We start from the raw sequence: 23,097 nt of genomic DNA, 5'->3' as shown, positions 1-23,097 counted from the left end.
TTCATGAAATAGGATTAACATTGCACATGTCGATGTCGGAAAGCCAAGTGGAGAAACAGCAGTAAAGAGAGATAGAGATGGCACATTAAGATTCTCAAAAAAAAAAGTAGTTTTGATATGAACATAAAATAATCAATATACAGATGCATGTAGCATTATGGTCCTATGGTGATATGATATCTTATGATGAAAATAAATTAAAATGTGACAAAAACAACATGCATTTCTATTGGATAGTGATATTTAATTCTCAATCATAATTCCTAACAGAAATAAATGAATCCGCCAATATTCTCTCAATTACGTTAAAAATAATTATGTTCAGTTAATAAAGAACAAAACATTCCATGTCTTCTATACTCTGTAATCCCGTATGACCAACAAAGTTAAGGTTCAAAGAGATAAGAGCAACCGTAAAACATACGTGCTTTCTTTGTGCTCACATCAAAACGATGAGTTTTTTTGCTTACATTGTAATAAAAAATGTGCAGGGATTACGAGAGGTTTAAATTTTAAGTGCGCCGTAACCGTTTCGTAATGAGACTGACGGATTTAATGACACTGATAGGGGACAGTTGACATATCATTAATATTCGGGAGGGTGGGGTTGCAAAGTATGTCAGTTTTTAGAGCATGGTGTTTTGGGCTTTAAATGAAAAACACCATGACATTTCCAGAATGAAATGTAGCCTAAAATACCCTGTAAGATATGTGAATGTAAGTGAGACATCAAAATACTACGTAAATAACCAAGATAACTCTCATTTCAATATATCTTTCATTTATTACTGAAAATGTTCTAACAGACACATTATGTATGATGTGTCCTATTTTCAATAAAAATGTATGAAATAATTAGCATACCTATGCATTTTCTAAAATAACACAAAGTATAAATGTTGAAAACAAATTATTTACTCACTCTTACCAAGCAAGAATGTTAAGACCCACTTCATTAGTGGAGGGTTGTAACGATTTTATAACTTTTATATTTTATTCGTCTTGAAAAGTTGCAAGCTAGGGAACTGTCCCAATCTGCCAGCAATCTTGCATTTTAGTCGCATCTGATTTGGCAGCGGTGGTGTCTACGTTTCTGTCCGAGTCTTAACAAATAATGTTGAGAAATCTTGAATATCACTGAGTAAATTTCAGCTTGTAATCTTGATAGAACTTTGTGTTAGTAACGTTATTTTGGTCCGTGAGGTTTCGTGTTTGTAGGTTTACTAATTTGTTTTAGTGAGAGAAAATGTAAGATACAGTTATTGCGTTTTTCTACATATTTTTTCAAGGATTTAAATACTTGTTATTTGCTCAAAGATCATTCTTAACGCGAGTGTATGGCATACACTAACATACAATGCACTTATTACAAGCATTTACGTGTAAATATTCCACAGCAACATCAAAAGCTGAGAAATTCCAAAACTGGAACAATTTTATATTCCTTTAAAGAAGACTTGTGAAAATACTTAAACACTCGAACGCAAGTGAGTTCAACACTATCCGATGAACACCGACGAAAATCGAATATAAACGTCCATTTTGAAATTTGTCACCCAAAATGCTATTCGGGAGCGTAGACGCTCACTGAATGTAATAACAAAATTTCATAATATACGAAACGACAGGTACAGGTAGTTACAAAACTGAAATCTTCGCGGAAGCACGTAACATTTTCATGGCGCTCGGTGCAAAATTTCACGAGATAACGTCACCTACATAAATGCTAAGTTTTAAGTTCTTTTTTTTGTGTAGTCCTGTTTCGTTTGCGGGACGATTTGCATAATTTGTGAATGCTACATTAAAGACTTGTCGTATTGTTATTGTCACGAAGGGCGATAAAGATCAGTGAGCTAAAGTGTTAGTTTTTTGGAATGTTTTCACGTGACAATACCTAAATGAAAAATAAAGAAAACACTGTCTTATCACTGTTCTTAGCTATGCAAAAGAAAATAACAAACTTTTTGTCCTACAATCTTTCTTCGTTTGACAATAATAAGGACCCGTTAATCATTAGCCCTAATTTTATTAAAAGTCATAAAAAACATAATAAAGTAACTTACATTCATCTTACCTTATCCTCAACATAAAAATCCCATCCTTGCAAATTCGCTCAAAATGCAACAGCAAAACATCCTGTTAATTGCAGATAGTCAGTTCTCCTAAAACAAAAGGTGTCAGGACCGCAATGATTGAATGTTGCTCACGAAACGCAATAGTTGGCAGTCCAACGCTTTAAGTTCAAGCACCAAGTCCCTCTTAATGAAAACCCGCTTCCAAAACAGATGTCAGACCTTTTGTTTAGAGAAAATTGTCAAGTCTTTGTGAAAAATTAGGGCGTAAGTTGATTAGTGAATTTTCTAGGAAAAAACGGAATTGGTTCACGTAGTTTCTTTTTTGTAGAGGGAATTAAAATTAGGATGTTAAAGGCACTTGATCTTGTGAAAGACTGAAAAGGAATATTTAATCGTTGCTGTGTAGTTAATCCTCTATCTTTCATTTCTTTGTTATATTGGTATTTAAGGCAACGGTGCATTTTATTTGGTAACCAACCAAGAAATTGTATTGTTTCTACATCATGAACTGCTACTATATGTTGTGGACAAAGACTGAAAGGTATCACATACAAAACACGTTTTGGACATCCAAGTCGATATGTTCATGAAAATTGATGAAGAAAATATACCCAGTGGCTCTTTGTGCATAACCAAATACAATTCAATGACACTTTTATTCCGTCGTAGAAAAAATCCCCCACCCCACTTTTCATTGCATAACCGTTGCAATTAAATATTTAAATAGACAGACCACAATAATTACACAGTTCCAGAAGAGCAATTATCCATAGCCTTTTTACCCTCTCGTGTCTTTTATGTTCTTCTCAACGGACGAAGATATAGTTTTAATTGGAGTCGTTTCGAAGCACGCAAAGAGTCTTTTAATTAAAATTTTAACTCTTCATGTTTAAAAAGAGTATGATGGCTTGGATCCGAGGCTATCGCTGTAACTTCCGCAGTGAATATTTTTCTTTATGAATTCTTTGGATTTCTCTATGTCCAGGATAAAGTGGCGTACGGTTTTGCTTAACAAGTTATTTAAGCGGATTTTTTGTTTGAGTTGCGTGTGGAAGTTATTTTGAGCTCATTTGATCTGCTTTTAAACAGAGCCTCTTATTATTAAAGAAAAATTGCGTATGTATCAATTTTGTTATGAAGTTATAGACTTCATCCAATTGAGACGTCATCGATATCATACACATCTGTTCAGTTTATGTTATCTTAAAATATCAATACCCCTTACGACTTGCTTTTGTTTCTCAGCACCATGATCGACGTTCTAAACCAAAACTGTCATGCAAACAGTCGCAAGTATTGCAATCTTTCCAGACACTGCAGACATTTACGGCCACGCAAAATGCAGAAGACATTTCAAAACGAACAACTCTCAAACAACTTTGTGATTTATTATTGTAGTCAACTATCTTAGTATTTAGTCTAGTGGCTTGGCAGTTATCAGCATTTCCAGTTACTTTAAACTTTCACCTATTAGTTGGTAAGCAATTACTTGCTGAACTGTAAGGAATACACAACTGGTTGAGGAGCAATTATCATAAAACTGAAGTTGCACGAATCCTAGGTTTTGTAACGAATAAGCTTATCGTGCTTGTTAAATGATGACAGACAGTTTGTTGGCTTTGGAATAAAATTAAAACTTTCTGCTCATTCACTTAACTTTATTTCATAATACTTTATAGACGTATATGTTTTATCATGAAACAACATTGTAGCCTATCCCGTCAATAACACAGAAGAGTAACTGACAACAAAATATGTTGATTTAGATCCACATTATAAAACTGTAATGCGCTACATAAACTGAACGATAAGCCCTGTCAAAACAACGTCATAACACAAATTAGCAGTGTGTTTTAAGCAGCGCTCGACTGATACGCATTACAAATTTATAGCTAGGTCGGATTCCCCTGGTTAGCACGCCCATAATTTTTACTACTAAACAATTTCCCGAATGAATTACGATCCTTTTAACTGATGATAATGGTACTCGTCATAAAATGTTGCTTTACGATATTATGGGAACTCGTAAAACAAAGTTTGTTTACGCATAAACAGGACCGCGAGGGCTAATTACGTTTCATGGTACTGTAACACATTATTTTAATTTCTGAAATGTTTTTAAGTAGCTTTAAATATCAGAGTTTTAATTAAATTGATGCTATCTTATGGCTGTGCGGTACTTACTTTGTGTCTGTTTTGAATCTTCGTTTTATTTATAACTGTTTTCCGCGGCTTTGCTCGGTCTCTGACAGAATAGATTTTTTGTTTTTGAACTTATTGATATTTCAGACGGAATAATTTTCAATTAAAAAATACATAATCATGAAAGTAGGTGTTATGTGTTTTGGTCATTGTAGTGTGTTTTATTAGAATCTATATATTGACGCTTATTACCCCATTACAACTTCCTTAGTTTAAGAAATTAAGCACTGAAATCTCTATACCGATTTCAAATATGTATATCGACACCGTAAAACAAAGCCGATGACAGCCCGTCATTACAACCTTTTTCAAGAAACGAAACGTAAATGTTTTGAAGCAGTAGCAGGTATAATTTAATTTAATTTGGGGGGAGGTTGATTATAAATTTAATTTATGTGAGCCGTGACGTCAGTCGGCCCTGCTTGTTATTCGCCGAGCGTGCAATTTATCGACTACTCCGATGAGAGCTGACAGTGTAACGGCTATTGAAAATTTTATGAAGTACTCGTAATAATGTATACAAATAAATGTGTGAGTGTTTCTCCGAAGTTTTAATTTTATCTCTTATTTCAATTGTTTGATTAAAGGTATGCTAGGATTTTTACCGATTCAGTAGATATATAAAATACCAATCAACGTTTCCTGTAATAATAGGAACAATCTTTTGTTATTTCGTATTGTGATATTATTTAAATACTTTTCCAACAAATTGTAATCAGAAGTTATTAGGTGACACATTTTTAATTAGAGAATTGTTTTGTCATGTTTGTAATTTTTCTATCTATTAGTTACTGGTATTGAATTAATTTAACAAATTATTTTCCTTGCTCGAACTCTGAACTCATGTAGGTATAGTTAAAATTATCAAGATTGACAATTGGCAAATTGTTTTTTTTTTAGAAAAAGATCTCCTTTACAATTATTTACCTGCTAATTAAAACAAACTTCGGATAGTTGTCGGCATAAATATATATGTATATATAGGTACCTAATATAAAGGTGTCAACTGTCAAGGTGCTTACCTACCTGTATATAAGTGGTGAGCGTCTGAAGGAGTCTTCAAAAGGACGAGCTCTCACCATATTGATGACGTTCTTTACAAAGGTCAGGTGCGTAGCCCTTGAAACGCGGCCCTCCGTAAAGCCATGAATATGGAAAAGAGGCCTAAGTATAAAATAAAAGTATTTACGCAGGGCTCCCTTCAGACTTCTTAGAGAAGTTACATTTATTCGCAATAACTAAGTAAATAATTTATAGAATAACATTCGGAAACTATTTACTATTAAAAAAAATATCCAGGTTGAGAAGAATGCAAGGATGCATTTTTTTTACAGAAGTTAAGGTCATTTAGATGTTTTCGCAATTATTATGATAAATGGTCAAGGTTTATAAGATTCAAAGGAATGTTCAATTAGTCACATGCCCGAAATCTGTACTATAAACTGATTCTGCCTTCAAAGCAAATACTTGTCATAACATAATAATATAATTTAACTGCCTACGTTCCTAATACATATATGTAGTTTTCATATAATTTACAAATGACGCTCACGGGAGTACATTGAAAGTTACAAATTCACAGTTAATGACCTTTTAATATCACCCCAGTTGGTACAACTCTCAACCTGTGTTTTGTTAAAATTATACTATTATATTGGTTCATTATCATTAGTGAAAATTATGTTTTGGCTCTATTACGTAGATATACATAGGCTTGGCCGAGTCAATGAGCTTGCAAATTGCCATTTAAGTGCCTTGATCGTAACCATAAATTGTATAATATAATTAGATATAAATGAACTGCGCGTAACTAGATGTGTTTGATGGAAATCAGTCATTTTCCTGAAAGCAATTGGAACATAAATATGAATGTACAGCAAATAATAGTTTTATTCCTGTTTACATAATAATAAAATTGGTAAAAATCATTCATAGAAAGGTCTGGCTTTATCATAAAACTGTGAGCAGTTTTATGCAAAAAACATGGTCCAACAGTATAAAGCTTCAAAACTTATCGCATAAAAATAAACGAAAGAACTGCATGTCGATTCTATAAAATATCACAACTCACTTCGACATCACTCTCACTTCGACTTCGATCTAAAGGTAGAATTCCGTGGACGCGACAATAGTCAACCTTTGAAAATGTATGGCACCGTTGTCGAGGCCCGTGACAGTCGCGCGCGGCCGACGAATTTCGTAAGCTGCTCGCGGCATTGTCAAAAATTTAATTCTGGTTTTACTAAAATTCTATAGATGTTATTAAGCGCTAGACCATGTTGAGAAGCGTACGGCCGCGAGCGGCTCACGAAATTCGTCGTCCGCGCGCGACTGTCGCAGCCCTCGGCAGCGGTGCCATACATTTTCATAGGTTGACTTTTGTCGCGCGCGGCTGCGACAATCGCGACCCACGGAATTCTACCTTAAAGTTTCGTGATTGACATTGTCAAACTACACTAGCGCTTCACTATCGAGCGTGTTGACAAGTTGAACTAAATCAAAGTCGAGATTTTGACAGATTTGTCAAAATCTGTCTATCTATAGGGGAGGTAGGGGAGAGATGGGCAGTTGGGAGACATGATCAAATCAGAATAAAAGGGGGGTCCTTTTATTCTGATTTCTGATCATAGTTTTGTTTTTTTTTAATTGGGTAGTTTACGTTACCGACTGGTAACGGTGTTCATCCATAGACTATCTGTCATTTCTGTGAGTTGTCAAGAACAAACACTCGTAAAAGTACTTAAATATTTTGTTGCGGTTTCGGATCGTTATAAAGAGAAAACTAATGAAAGGTATGTGTATTTTCTATTATTAATTATTGATTGTCAAAATCTCCAGTTACAATTATAGTAAGTCGATGCAATCCACACCTATTATACCTTTAGAAGAGAGTACTACAGCAATAGTTAATGGGCCCCACGTTTTTATTTTAGTCTAATATGACCGGGACCACCTACGTAGGTTGACAGGTAAGTAACTATTTTTTATTTTCTAGTTTTCAGTGCACATAAGATAAAACCGTTTAACTTAAAAGTTTTTTTACCGATTTTTTTTTCATAAACTAAGTCAAAAGTGTCCAATGCTCTCTATGGTAGGGAGGCTTTTCTTCGTCAGTGAAAATTTGTGAGGTTATAAATCTGCGCGAAAAATCCTTTATAGAATCTTGTTTCAGGTACCGTTGCCAACTTGATCTAGAGACTATTATATTTAAAATAGTGTTTAAATAAAGTTCTAAGTGTTTTAAAGTGATTAAGTGCCTACATTTAACGATGGCTAGAATGTTTTTGCTTAAATCTTTATTAGAAGAAGCTCATGCTTTAGATAATTTAGAAAAGCGTCAACAATCTGCTAGAATTCGTAGTTTACCTTTATTAACTCGCGATGATGACTATGTGAGCATATATAGATTGTCAAATTGCCTAATTACTAAGTATAAAAACTACATAGTTATTTTTTTTTCAGGTGATTCAGGATATGCTCAGCGTGCCTACCTCATGACGCCAATTAGTGGCGCTGAAGAGAATTCCCCTGAAGCTTATTACAATAAGCGTCATTCAACTGCTCGCAACTCAGTTGAGAGAACAATAGGCCTCCTAAAAGGACGATTTAGGTGCTTATTAGTACACAGAGTACTCGACTACCATCCAGATGTAGTTGCAAAAATAGTAATTGCATGTTGTGTTTTGCACAACATGTGCAATCGCGCGGGAATTCCGGCAATCTCTATTTCCGAGGAAGAAAGAGTAGAAGAGCTTGAAATAATTGCTGAAGCAACAAGGAGGCAAACTAGAGATTTACCATCCAACGCCGATTTAGCTTTAGGTCAATTACGAAGGCGAAACTTCGTGAATGGGCTTTGGCGTTCACGTCATAATTAATGGGTGCTAATTAAATAGACTTCTTTTTATTATCATTATTCGGCCCAAAAATGTATGTTGGCTTCTAAATTACTAAGTCAGCCACAATTAACTATGCCGGATTGCTGAACCAGAGGTCTTGGGTTCGATTCCCGGTTCGGTCGACATTTGTGTGATGAGGAATGATGATTGAGGTTTGATTTGTGCACGAATTTAGAGATTTCTGTTTATTTTATACTTAAAAGCTGCCTCAAATTCCTTACAATAACAAATTATAACTAAAACATCATATTTAGCTAAAATTCTGTGTCAAAACTGATAAAATTAAAAACTGATTAATCTCGGTTGACATTTTGTCGAGTGGGGAAGTCACTAGCACAGCATTGGTCGATGTCGAGCTCACTTCACTTCGCAAGTGATTAGGTGATGTTTACAGAATGCAAAATCAAGGTCGTTCTGAATCGAATGCGAAGTGAGAGTGAATAGCGAAGTGAAATGCGAGTTGTTGTTCGAATTTTATAGAATCGACGTGCAGGCAGGCCTTGGCCCTGTTGCGCCCCGCTGGGGTTGCTGACAGTATTCTACTTGTGTAGCCCTTTCATTTGATACCCATATTGAGGGGGCTGTGCCATTTTGTGCCGGCGGCCATATTGGATTTAATTAAAGGTGTATACAAAATTTCAGACCAATCGGTTGACAGGAAGAGGGTGAAATTTGAATTACTAAATTTGAAACAAGAATAAATAATAAAACAAACGGGGTGAGCTAAATAAAACCGTTTAAATATCTCGTAATGTTGAAACTGATTGTAATTTTTAGGAAAGCTCTTTCATTATATCTAGCCGAATATAAGAAATGGCAATAAAAGTTGATAATGATCTGTAAAATCTGATTTTTTATGCAATAAATTGTGAAAAAGTGCCCATCCCTCCCCTACCTCCCCTAAAGTATGAAATGACATTACGAATCGAAGTGAAATGCGAGTTGTTGATCGAGTTTTATAGAATCCCAGTACTGGCCGCTTGATAGAAAAACTCTTGCAATATCTTCATATATTATTTATATGCACCCGAATAAATTCACAAAAAGAATTGCACCACGGAAAAGTTATGTTAAGGAGAGGTCGTAGCCAAAATTCTAACCGTACTTATAAATAAATGTGGGTGGAATAAATCTCTAAAACGCTTGGCAAATACATACGATCTCGGTTATAGAAGGACTTTAATCACGATAATGTCGACATGTAGGTGCATTAGAAAAATTGCTTGTATCAATAGCTCTTAAGCTGAATTGCAGCGTGGCTGGATACAAATGTGTGAATTTTTGATTAATGGAAATACGTTGTGGTTGTAAGTGGGGTTCGAAGTACCTAACAGGTTTTTTTGGAAAAGACTAATCTACTATATAAAAATAAGTCCGGTTTTCCTCCCTGACGCTATAACTCCAGAACGCACGAACCGATTTCCACGGTTTTGCATTCGTTGGAAAGGTCTCGGGCTCCGTGAGGTTTATAGTAAAGAAAATTCAGGAAAAACAAAAAAAAATATCACCAAACAATATGTTACGTAAAACGAAGCCATCTGGTGGCGGAACGGAGTTCGCCGGGTTTGCTAGTTGTTTATAAATAGAATGTTATTTTATCCCAAAAAAATGCATGGGACACTTTCAAATGAATTCCTCACTATTGATGACAGCAAATGAATATTATTGAAGTGAAGATCAGTTTAAATTCCTGTCATTTTCTCATGTTTTGAACTGGGATTAATGTACTACCTAAATACCTACATGAAAACATGATCATTAATTTATTCTTTGCAAGTCCCGGCTTTTCTTTTAAAACATTGGTTTATTTGCAGAATAAAATGGCTGCTTTTGATAGCCGCATATCTTTCCTGTTTCACAAGCGAGTCACAGCTAGAATTTTCTCTCTAATTAAGCCTCGGGTTTTTATTAAAACATTTCAAAAATGATAACGAGATATCATTTCAGGGAACCGCGCCATTATACCGGTTGTAAGATAGTCATCTACAGAATGGCTTTTCATTTACCAGAACAAAGGGACAAATCAAAATAAAGGCCCGTTCTCGAGTTCTTTTAAGTTTGAAAATACATTCCACGTCAGTAAGAATTTAATTCGTAATTGTAAAATCGTGTAGCCAAATTTAAAGGTAGGCACGCAAGTAATTTAATACAGTAAAACTAGAATTTATTTCAGTCTAGTTATTCTGTTATATATTTAATTAAATCTGAGAATTGATGGAATTTAAATTAACTGTAAGATTTGTTGTTTAAGCTGTCTCTAGCGTGAACTCCTGAGAATTCGTAAGAACGCTTTATTTATTGACGTACCTTAATTTGTAAATAGTAAGCAAGCTTTTTCGCTGAATAAAACATACCTACATACAGAAACCTGGTTCGTTCTAGAAAACAAATGACGGACGACTTATCATACACTCCTTCCACATCAGTTATGGCTGCGAAATTTAAAACCCACCTGCGCGGACCCGACCTATTTCAATTTAAAATTGTTACTGGCTACTTACAAAAAGCGACTGCCACGTAACGGGGGCAGCGGGGCATCTTTGCTTAAAAATTCAATATGGCTAAACATACTTGGACTGTGGGATATATCACGTGAAAGCAATTTGAACACCTCTACGGCAGCACTAAACGTTATTTATGGTAAGCCCACGGCACTCAGTGGATAGCCCACATTGAGTTTCAAAGGATTTTCGGCAGTAACGGGTTTTACTATCGGCATTGTCACATACTTATTGTGGTGCCTAATGTTTGGACAGTGGTGATTTTTGGTCATTCGTTAGTGTTAGACTCAGCTAATGTTCGAAGTTAAATAAATCTGTGTATTTAAAAGAGAGATGGGACTTTTAGATACTTTTTACTGCTCTCTGTTTTGAAAATCCTGACATTGAAATAGGGACAATTCTAACTACATTGATTAAAAGCCTCCTTTCAGTAAAAATCCTCTAAAGTTATTCGAAGTTTAGCATTTTCTTAATAAATCAACGTAAAGAAGAACACAAAGTAAACTTATCAACAGTATTACGTCTTTCTAAATAAGGATAATCTGCTAAAAGTAATCACCAAATGGATAACGAAGGGAACAGGGAACTCTAATTTTACACAGCCATTCGATCAGTTCATCCGCTTAGATAGGGAAACTTAGCTGCCGTAACAATCAGTCCGGCAACATTAGTCAAACTCGGCTTAGTGCTGCCCGAAATAGACTTAATGTAATCCCCGGAAATAATAATGAATTAGATTGATAGAGCTGAGCACCTCACCATGAAATTAAGGCTTTGTTACTACACTATTGCGTTATACGCAGACGATCTAAACACTTTATAGAAATGCTAGACGGATTTCAAGACATGTTGACAATTGACAATATACCCCCAAAGTACTGCGCTCACATTAAGCGCAACAAAATAGATTTAATTTTGCGGCTTATGCTAACAACGTATATATTCTCAAGCGACTTAAATAAATCCTAGATACGATACGAAATAGATATGAGAGGAGACAAAGTTTGTTCTACATTGAGAAATGGATTCTGAAAATAGTTTATATGTATTTTATTGAGCTTTGGATTGGTTTTAGCTTGAAATGAATACGTGTATTCTAAGCTTTACTGAGTAAACGTTAATTCAATTATGTTCGTTAAGAATACGAGGAATTTGAAAAGATGATCATTGTCAACACATTTTGATACTATTATGAGTTCATGACCTTAGCTACGTATAAGTGTACTTTTTATAACTGACAACTACTATATCTAATTGCAGCAATACTCGAAAGATTAAAAATACATCTCCAAACAATAAAATGATACTCTAACTTTCAAAACAGATCCATACAGACACGAACACATTCAACAGGCACATCTCAAATTCAAATCCCTCATCCGCCGAGGCGTCTATTCTCGCGCCATAGTTTATTTGCATCTCAGTATTTCTTAGCTCCTTGAAAAAGCACGCAATGAATAAGTTAGAAGAAGGCCACGGGCGGGTCACCAACAAAAGCTGGAATAACAAGCGAGGCTCAACCCTTGAGACAAAAGAAAACTCTTCGACTAACGATGTACCGGCTCGCACTTGACACCCGACGAGCGCTGCTACCATTTCGGGGATTAATTTTTAACACGAAGCTATATTTTCGTGCGATATTATTTTTGTTGCCGTTTGAGCGGTCTTAGAAAAAGTTTGGACAGTTTGTTGGGGTTCGTGGTTGTATTCAGATAGTGGATGGAAATATTTATGGAAAGAAAGTATGAACTATTGAAGGGTCACCTTTTTATGGAGGTTAACTTTTCCAGTTTTATGCCATATTGAGACACATAGGTAGCATTATAAATGAAATCCCTACTCTTTAGTCTGCAACCAAAAAAGAAACATACAAAAATGGGAACTTGGAACCGAATGAATTTGATAGACGGTAGGTGAAACTTGTGATTTTTATCACAACGTAAAATGTCGATAGTCAGTAGAAGTTTTTTATTCCTACAATGAAACCCTCTTTCAAGCTGCCTCACCTACAGGAAGGCTAACTCAGCATACTGTCACATTGAGGCCATCGGCACCATTGAAACCCTGTTGTAAATCTACAGCCGGACGCTAGTGTCGCCTCCCGCGTCCGCCTGGCAATCGCCCAACATAATGTTTTAACCAACAAAGTTTTTCAACTAGACCAACGACTCGTAAAAGTTACAACTAGCTAATACTATAAACTGTGGGTGAAATGAAAAAATTGTATATTACGTTTGTTTTTTTGGAACTTTTACTGCATTTCGAGGACCAGAAAAGGCATGTTACGTCCGTTTGCTGATAAAGTACACTATTTGCAACATTGTATGAAAAACGTTAAACTACGCTCAGTTAAAATCTCGCCAAACAGTCACTTAATAGAATATGCGTATGTTATGTGCCTGACGCTCTGTGACCAGATAAATACTGAATAAAGCCACATAAAGTGCACACAAAACACAAACATTAAATTGTTCCAAAATCCCAATTACTTATCGTTTAATTTCCCATTTCGGAATCCGCGGCTATTAGTTATAAGCGCTAAATTCCAAACTAGTCGGGTACAAATGTCAGCATTAACATATCGCGCAACACACGCCCCTTATTACTAATTAAATTAAGCAATTACCTCGAAACCCACGCAAAACGACTGCTCAACAGTTCTACAACAATACACGAATTCAATAATAAACAAACTTGAAACAAGTGAACATTTCTTGAAATTGACACACAGAAGCCAATTTCATTTGTTACATACACAAAGTTAAACAGGAACATATTGCAATAAAGTTTTGCTGAACACACGTAGGAGAAAAAGTGGTGAGAGAATGCTATCAGGCAAGAAACCGAACGTACCGTGCAATAAAAACCTACAACATTAACAACTCGTCCGGGAATAAAACCGCGTTACAACAAGACAGAGCTGGCAACACCCATTCACAAACAATGAAAATACGCATACCTACACGCTCCAGCATTGAGGCGTTGATACACGAGTCTACGTGATCTAGCGAATTTGTTTTGAGGTTGCCTCGGTGTTTGCCATACCAAAATATCCTTATAATAGTTCATTTTGATGCTGTTGATACATCTTGCACGAAAAGTTTTCGGATGCATTCAGCGATTCCAAATTTCTAATAATAATCCATTAAGACTTCAATTAACTTCGAAATATCAAAACGTCTATAAAATGCGACTGAATAATGTGTATTCGTAATTTGCCTCTTTCAACTGAAGGCGACTCAATAAACTCAGTAGGCCTCTTCAGTTTCTGCTCACATTGCTTAAAGTAATTGTAAACCTTAAGAAAATCTGAATGGTTTTACTCTCAACGTAAGAGGCTATTACTTAATGCTTCGCTATTAGCTCTTTGTAACTACATATGTGCTTTTATACTTAGAAGCCATTACAATTAAGATCAAATTATGTTACGACTTATTTTTTTAAAGAGACATTTTCTACAGCTCTTTTTGATATCTACCTATATTTTTATGCCCTTACTTTACCTCCAAATAACGGTCACTTTTACTATTACTAAAGTATATTATTTCACCTGTTTTGGCCAGACTGTGTACACGGGGCGTTACGTTTAGGAAGCAAGGCTCTCATTACTGCAACAATTTGTCACGGGCGCACCGAGCGTTTCCAACTTTACACTGGTGGTTCTTACCCGACTCAGTTTGATGTGGTCTCACCAAAGTGCGTACTTGGCTGTCTGGCAAAACTATCGTGCTGGAGATACGAATTCTCGAAGAATAGGAGTACCTAAAGTTAGTACGATAAATAGGTGTTATAATTGCTCGGAGGTGGAAAGATGAAAGTCTTGACGGTGTTTAGCCTCTGTACGTACTTAGCTGTTTTCAACATCAATCTACCTATGTAACTAATTTATCGAAGTAAATATTGGGTATTCACGTAATTGAAAGAACTCATTTAGAGAGCCAAATTCTTTTACTTTATTTCTCATCGCCACAATGCAGTGATTTCGTCACTGTTAGGTACCACCTTAAAAAAAACTCCCCAAAATAATAATTAAACGCCACAAAAGGGGTAAACCAACAGATGTTAAGTTAAAAAATATGGTAATTGTTAAAATTAAACAAGCAATCTCATTGTGTACTAAACGGAGGCCGACTCGATGGCGTTCCGTGAAAATGGGCTATAGCCTCTAAATGTACCAAGTTTAAACAATGATTAGAATCTGGATTTATAGTAATTTGCAATGTAAATGTTAATGGAATCGGTTTATGAGTTGCTTTGAAAATATGAGCTTCAGCTTATCTAGACACACGGCAGTGTGTCCGCCAAGTTCGAGCAAAAAAGGCGACACACCGGCCGTGGGTTATATTACACGAACCATTTCGGGCCAAATTCGACCCCCCTGTAACTCAAAATCTATTTTATTTACGCATATCAAATTTCTAGTATCTGTTGAGACCCCCTCACTTATCTAAAATACAAAATTTCATTAATATACCTATTGTAGGTCTTGAGATATTGACGTCAGAAAATCGCTATTTTTACTATACACTGATTCACTTATTCACTGACTCACTCATCAAAAACCTAGACCACTTCCAATGGTCGTATTGACTTGAAATTTGGCATGGAGGTAGGTCTTTATGTCAAGGTAAAGGGAAAAATCTGAAAATGGCCAAGTGTGAGTCGGTTTCAAAATAATGAAGGTGTTTTATACCCCTAAGGAACTAAAACGAACTAAATTTATCTATATTTATATAATATATCTTCGAATGGTACAAAGGTTTGTATTTAGTCAAAGTAAAGTAAAAATCTGAAAACGGCCAAGTGTGAATCACTTTCGAAAATAACGAATGTGTAACTTTGATCCACGAACATAATATATGATAACATGTCTTGTCAGTCAGTTGGTAAATCTAGACATAGTTAATCTAGTTCATTTCTTTGTAAGAAACATAGTGCATATTAAAAAATCTAAAAAATAGTATAAATGAGACATTTCTTTAACTAACTTCATCATAAGAAAAAAATAAAATAAACAACCTTACAAAAATAAATGAAATCCCACCCAAAACAAAAATGTGAAAGACTGCCAAGTTCGATAATATGGGAATGCTTCGCCTATAAAAGAAGTGAGATCTGAATAAGTACCAAGTTCCATACACATACCTCAGTTAAAAATAGTTACTTTTTAATGATGATTACTTGGCAAGTTTTAATAGAAAATTAAATACTTGATTCATTGCGTTTAGTAGGTTTATAACAAGGTGTATGAAAACTTGCCAAGTAACATCATTAAAAAGTAACTATTTTTAACTGAGGTATGTGTATGGAACTTGGTACTTATTCAGATCTCACTTCTTTTATAGGCGAAGCATTCCCATATTATCGAACTTGGCAGTCTTTCACATTTTTGTTTTGGGTGGGATCCACTTTAGGTTACTGGTTTTTATTCGATACTAGTCAGAGATAAGGGTCGGTATCGGGATGTTATCAACTGCCTCGTTATCAGACGTCGTTCAGGAAAGCTCAGCTTAGGCCTAGGTAATACAATTTCGGATCCTATTTCGGTAATACCTTTGTTGAAGATACCTGTTTTCCTTGACGCTGCTTAAATACAAGTAGTATTTTTAACCTTCCGAATCGTGTACCTATGTTTTTCTTATGTAAAATAATACCTACCTCTTTTATAAAAATAAATAGATAAAATATGTCAAACTAACTAAAATTAAGTTAATCTAGCATAGACCAGAGCTTCTTAAGAAAAAACCATTACACCCAGATTTTTTCGACGCACAACTGCTATCTATTCATAATCCACAAACACTTCTAAAACACAAAAAGCAAAACCCACCTCCGTCCACTTTCATCGTTAAAATGAAAACTGTAGAAAAGTGAAAGATTCAACGCGACTAATAGAGCCGTTCCATTGTCGAACCGCGATTCACACAACCTTTAGACGCATTCATCGAATCTGCTCCTCCTATAGATGTAAATTAGGATGAAAATTCAAAAGAGCACTTAGTTTTAAACCGGAATCGGGCCACTTCAAGTATTAATTGCTTTTGGTGGCTCATTGTTAGTCAGATCTGTGGGAGTGAGATGCAAATTACGCTAAACTTTGCAACTGCCCCACTTTTCTAACGGAAATGTGAAAACTTTCATGAAAAACAACGCCTGCGGAATAGAAAAGTCTATTCTGCTGTTTGCGAAAAAAAAATCTATGTTATTTTGTTAGTTTGGTTTTTGGGTTATACAAAATGGAGGATTCGGCTATTATTTTTTTTTATTTCTTCGGCTTTTACACATAGTGAAATATAGATCAACGTATTGTTATAACAGGGTACAGGTACACCGCACATTCGAAAATTACAATCACCACAATGTTTTTAACCAAGATAAAATAATATTTCCTCTTATTTATTAAAATAAACTCTTTTTTAAGGTGAGAAATCATCAGATGACCTTCTCCCGTCCCTTCCGTTGTGGGTGCAGACTTTTACTGACTAAAACCAAGCTTTGTTTCTTTTGGAGCCCATAGTTATTGAGTGTCCTGGGCATCCTGTATTTTATACCTACGTAAGAAGTACGTAACGTTAAATTACATAACAAAACGAAATCATAATAGTTTTTTACTGAATCCAAATCAAAGTTTTAAATTCAATTTATGAACGGAAAACTGCTTTGCAATCGTTGCCAACTTCAAAATTAAATTAAAATTCGGATTTAATGAAAAATTGCTTTTTGTATAATTCCATGAAGTTCAAGGAAAATAAAGAATCGTAACTTTTCTGAAATAAGAAGCCCAAGAACCTCTTTTTATTAATGGCATAAAAACAATTTCTATATTTAGTATTTTATTCTCACAGGTACACGAGAGGTAGGTATACACATTACACATACACAGTTAATACCACCTACTTAGTTACAGTTTTATCCATTGATAATTGTATTGTGCTGTCACATATAGGTACTATCATATACCAATAAAAGCAATAAGACCCACATACAATTATTTTGTTCTAGCGAAAACAATAATTACTCAAAATGTCAACTGAACAATTCAAAGTAAACAGCATCTACAGTAAAATCATACATTCATTAAAACATTCCCATAACAATCAAAGCGAACTCAGACACCCCGACGAAAATAATAATTAAAAAATATAATCCCCAATTAAATTGAGAAAGATATTGGAAATGTAATTTACGTTATGGCACGCATACAAGGAGTTAATTAGTAAAATGCAACGGCGAACATCGAGTACACGATTGGTTTTGTGCTATGTCAGCCCGCCTGCGTGCGGGGCTAATGAGAACGTAAATATTTCAATATGGCCGCCAATATTTTATTGATAACTGCGTTCGGTTGCATGTGAATTGTATTCTGTATGCTTGATGTGGAATTAATTGCTGGATTTCGGGCGTTTGATGGCGTTGGTATTTGACAGTGACGTTTTTGTTTGTTGTTCGTAAATTAGATGTTATAATGGTGTGGTATGTTATAGCTGCTGCTGAAATTATTTAGGAAAGAGGCATTGTTCCAAACACGCTTATAAGTATCACTTTTAAGACTATTGACTTGTCGAAATGGATTCATTTGGAACTTTATGTAACTGAGTGGTGGATATGAACAAATATCACGAAATATAAAGCATTAAAGAAAATAAGCAGCCCTACTTTTATTTATCTCGTTTTGACCTTTTAGGTCCTCAAAGGTCAAGTTTGTCTGTTTGAGTAGTCTAAATATGTTTCTGTTGTCCCAATAGCTCACAGAAAAACATTTTTCTTGTTTAAAATTAAGTAACGAAATAAGCTGTGCCTTTGTACTATCTTTTCTATTTTTCTTCTTCTCTGTATTCTGTGTGTGTGTATATAAATTGTTAAATAAATAAATAAATAAATAAATAACGCCTATAAGTTACTTAATAGCAAAAAGTATTAGTCTGACGAAACTCGTATACCTTATTTTTCGTCATCATATTTAAATAAGTACTTTTGGGACCACAAAGCTGCCACAATGTTTCAAGAAAACCGTGTAACAGTTCTGAGTATGAATTTGTAAAAGAGCGCCATGCTGCTTTTTTAATCCACGAACTTGTTTAGCACAATAAGCCAGTCAAGAAGGTTGCTAGTATCTTCGCATTTACATGTGTATATTGTACTAAACACTCATTACATTTATGTAAAGACTAGCCGTTTTCCCGCGGTTTCACCCGCGTCCCGTGGGAGCTACTGCCCGCACCGGGATAAAATATAACCTATGTTACTGGCAGATAATATAGCTTTCTAATGGTGAAAGAATATTTAAAATCGGTCCAGTAGTTTTTGAGTTTATCCATTACAACCAAACAAACAAACAAACAAACAAAGTTTTTCTCTTTATAATATTAGTATAGATATCAAAAATACTTTATTTAAGCCAGTACCTACTATGCAGGCTCATAATTGCGTATTTAACACTACACAAATACATAATCTATGTTTTGTGCAATTAGGTCCTCTCATCAATGTGTGCGCACAAATAATTCCGAGTACATACGAATGCAGCACGCAGTGTATAATACGTATAAGGTTCGTTGGAAATTGAGTGGAATACACAGAACGAAATTTTATTTGCGTAAATGTAATTGCTGTAATTTAAAAATATGTTTAATTGCTGTTTCTATCTCAAAAAAAAAACAAAATCTCTTATTGCCTTTAAAACATTTTTGTCTCAGCCACTGTATCAGGAAAAATAAATGCTACGTAAGGCGCTCTTTGTCGTTTTGTTACTGAAAGATGGCTCCCATTATTAGAGTAAATATTTCAAAATAACGAGCACTAAGATCGGCTTTAAACTGTTCTTTGTTAGCCACATCCATTTGTCGTATATGAAATAATTTGTTTTGCAGAAGAAAGCTCGTGCAACGATACGTAGTGATTTTATAACAGTGCTTTAACACTTTTTGATTTGATGGATAAGTTATTCAGTAGCTATTAGTAAAATATGGAAGTAAATAAATTGACCATCACAATTTTCACAGATGTCATAAAATTAGACCAATGACAGTGAAGGTGAACCATTATGTAATTTTAATTTCAGACATGATACTGATGTGCATATTATGTTTAACCTTGAATGCTGTTAATCTTTATTTGGCATGTTTTGTATCTCATATACTCGTAAATTTCAGCTCTGTTTCAGAACACACATCACAGCTTTAATGCTACGTTATAACAATGTTTCTATAAATAATGCGAACACCATTACAAATACGCTACAAATCCATGTACATCAAATCACTGTCATGTATCACTTTCGATCACATACATTAGCAACACCACATTATATGACGCTACATTAATAATGCAGGGACAGTAAAACGCTTCGAACCACCACAGCCGTCACCCTTGTAGTACCTATACTTGCATTATCATCTAAATGTTAGGGAGTAATCTCTGAAGGGACGAAGTCATTCTTGTGGTGGTGAATGATCGCTGGACAATATTGAGCCTTATGTGTTTTGTTTTTTCATAAATCTAATATATAGATGTCCCGAAGGCTGGTGCATTTTAAAAAGTAATTAGGTAACACATCTGGATAAATAAATTGAGGATCGGAAGAAGGGGTCAGAAACGGGTGTTAATTTTTTGGAACCATGATATTGACTGTGTTATATTTTTTCACTAGCCGATTTCCCGTGGTTTCACCCGCATCTCGTAGGAACCACAAATAAGGAAGAGTGCAGCTTTCTAACAATGAAAGAATTTATCAAATCGGTTCAGTAGTTTCGGAGCCTTTAGAGCACAAAAAAGAAAATGTTTCCTCTTTATTATATTAGTATAGACGATGAGATCTGTCTTAAATTAGTATTATTGATAGAAAAACCTAAAGGACTCAATTCTTCGTAATTAACGTAGTATTGGCAGTATTTGTGTGTACCCGTTAAATACGAGCAGCTTTGCCTAATTACCACACATGCGACTGTACTAACTACTCGGCACCGATCATCCGACACGACGAAGTTATAATCAGTTACAAACTTCTAATTAAAACCACGCCACTCCAAACGGAAAGTTCATCAAAATCACTCCTGACAGTTAAACCTACATTGGACCAGCTAACTTTTTTACATTTTTGTAGCCATTTTTTGATTCAGGTAATTTTTATGTCCCTATAGAAAAGCACTTGATGTAGACAATTTATTTCCTCGTAATTAGTTGTCATAATCATCAACAAGTCATTTGACTTTCTCAAAGAATTTAATGTTAAACTTGGCCTGAATTTGAAGAAACTGTAACTTAAAGGTTACGTTTACGTACAAACATGTACTTCTGTGGTGCTATTTTCAGAACCACTTTAATTAAGAATTTCAAAGACTTCAAGGAGTATATTACAAGCACATTTTTATCTATATTCGTAAGTAAACTCGTATCAGCACACCTCCACCGACTTTGATTTATCAGCGTGGAAAAACATTTAAATAAAGTACTGATAAGCAAACCAAATAGGTACTCGTGTGATTGTTGTATCACTTGCAACACGAAACATTTGCCTCTTATCTTGTTCATACTATAAAAGATTTATTTATAAGATATCTTAGTACTTACTTTTTACCTCAGCACATCAAGAATATAATTTGATTGACTCCTAGAACTGAAACTGTTGTATACTCGTTTTGTAATAGCTGCCCAGGGAAAATATTAAATTAATACACCTGTCTTAAAATACGCTATTTATACTCATTCTCAAAATAACTCGTCAGTACTTGTGCCATAACAAAACATCTTCCATTATTTCACTCATAAAAGGGATGTGTTAACGCAATATTCCCAATTAGCACACATCTAATACAAAAAGCAATATCCGGACTAAACACGAAAGCAGGCGCCTTATCAAACACACATAATATGAGGAAGACAGCCGTACTCCGTATTTTCCCTTATTACCGTATATTCGTATGCAGTAAACGCTGTCAGCCTTATTATAGACGTGATAAACAATAATAGTGATCATCACGCACATAAAGTGTTATTCTAGTAGGTGTGCTGAGCGACAAAAGTGCTCGTTTTCACGCAACTGTCTGTTCATGCGTTTTTGGAGACTTCTCTATTTGACTGTACATACGTTATAATAGTAGGGATGTGATCAAGTTGGTGGTGTACTTGATTGTATTTCCTCAGTATAAATCACTGAAAATACATTAGTGCAGTCAATTAAATACATAGATACATATATAAGTGTTTACTTCTTACTCTATATTGCTATACTACGTTTCAAGATAATATTCTGATATAAAAGTATAACTTATCATAAAATTACATTTTGCTCAAGCAAAATGAACGTAAAAAGATGTTTGTAAAAATTTGCGAAGTTTTAAAAACTGGTGATATTTAAAATAAATCATCTTGTTTTAATTATATTAAAACAACACCAGAATATGCACACAAATCTTACGTACAATCGAAATTTCCACCAATTTCCCCCTTTACCGTCTTATTAAAATAAATATTCTGAGACGGAGTGATATTATAGCTCATCGCTAAATCCTTGGCTGGGGAGGATACTGCCACTGAATTGTGTTTCAAGAGAAAAACGATCGCTCCTGCTTTCTAAGATATTCTAAACAGTCATTGCCTGCGGTTATTGCTACCACATTTCATAATAAATTTTCTTGTTGACACTAGAATTTTCTCCCTACTGAATGACTGAAACCTTGATAGGATACTAACCTTTAAAAATTTCTTTGATTCGTTTCTAATTTTGAAAATTACGTAGTCAAACATATAATAAAAATTTTTGGCAGTTTTGACGGTATTGAACTTGAAAAACGCTGATCTACAATAATAATGATTTCACGTACCTACGCTTGATAAGATTTTGACTCCGTGGTGGGTCTTTATCATAATCTTTTTTGTTTTGGTATCACACCGAATTGATAAATGCAATAATTCTATTAAGCACCTTTATAGATTGCAATAAGTTATATAACCCGTTGTAAGTCGGAACGTAGATAAACGCGAGACATAATTGATTTTCTATTGTTTTATAATTAAGGACATACAAGAGGTTAATACAAATATATTTTCTGCCATGTAATCACATTTTGTATGACTTGTTCAATGTTGATAACAGTATTTGTCTTATATAACTAATTAACCGTGTACGTGTGAGTCCGATTATTATTTGGCGTGTGATAGTGTGAAGTGGAATTTACCAAAATAATCTGTTAAATTCATATTTAGCCTTGTGTAAGAAATTTTTCATAGATACCAAACAGCTATTTCGGGTCTGCCTCCATCGGGGGCGTAGCTCAGATGGTAGAGCGCTCGCTTAGCATGCGAGAGGTACCGGGATCGATACCCGGCGCCTCCAAGAACCACTTTTTGCTGTCAGAAAACTTTTTACTATTTTATAATAAAATATTAAACAAAAACTGTAACTATAATAAAACTGAAACT

The 23,097-nt window shown here is 34.8% G+C and overlaps 1 non-coding gene across 1 annotated transcript; it reads left to right on the top strand.

Annotated features, from left to right (window-relative positions):
- Positions 1 to 22,938: 22,938 nt before the first annotated feature.
- On the top strand, positions 22,939 to 23,011 carry Trnaa-agc. Its single transcript has one exon. It is a non-coding gene; the product is annotated as a tRNA-Ala (tRNA).
- Positions 23,012 to 23,097: the final 86 nt, after the last annotated feature.

The sequence above is a fragment of the Helicoverpa zea genome, chromosome 16 (assembly GCF_022581195.2).
Source record: "Helicoverpa zea isolate HzStark_Cry1AcR chromosome 16, ilHelZeax1.1, whole genome shotgun sequence".
In the NCBI taxonomy this organism is placed as follows: Eukaryota; Metazoa; Arthropoda; class Insecta; order Lepidoptera; family Noctuidae; genus Helicoverpa; species Helicoverpa zea.
Note: the sequence above shows the minus strand (reverse complement) of the source record. Positions and strands in the feature narration are given on the sequence as shown.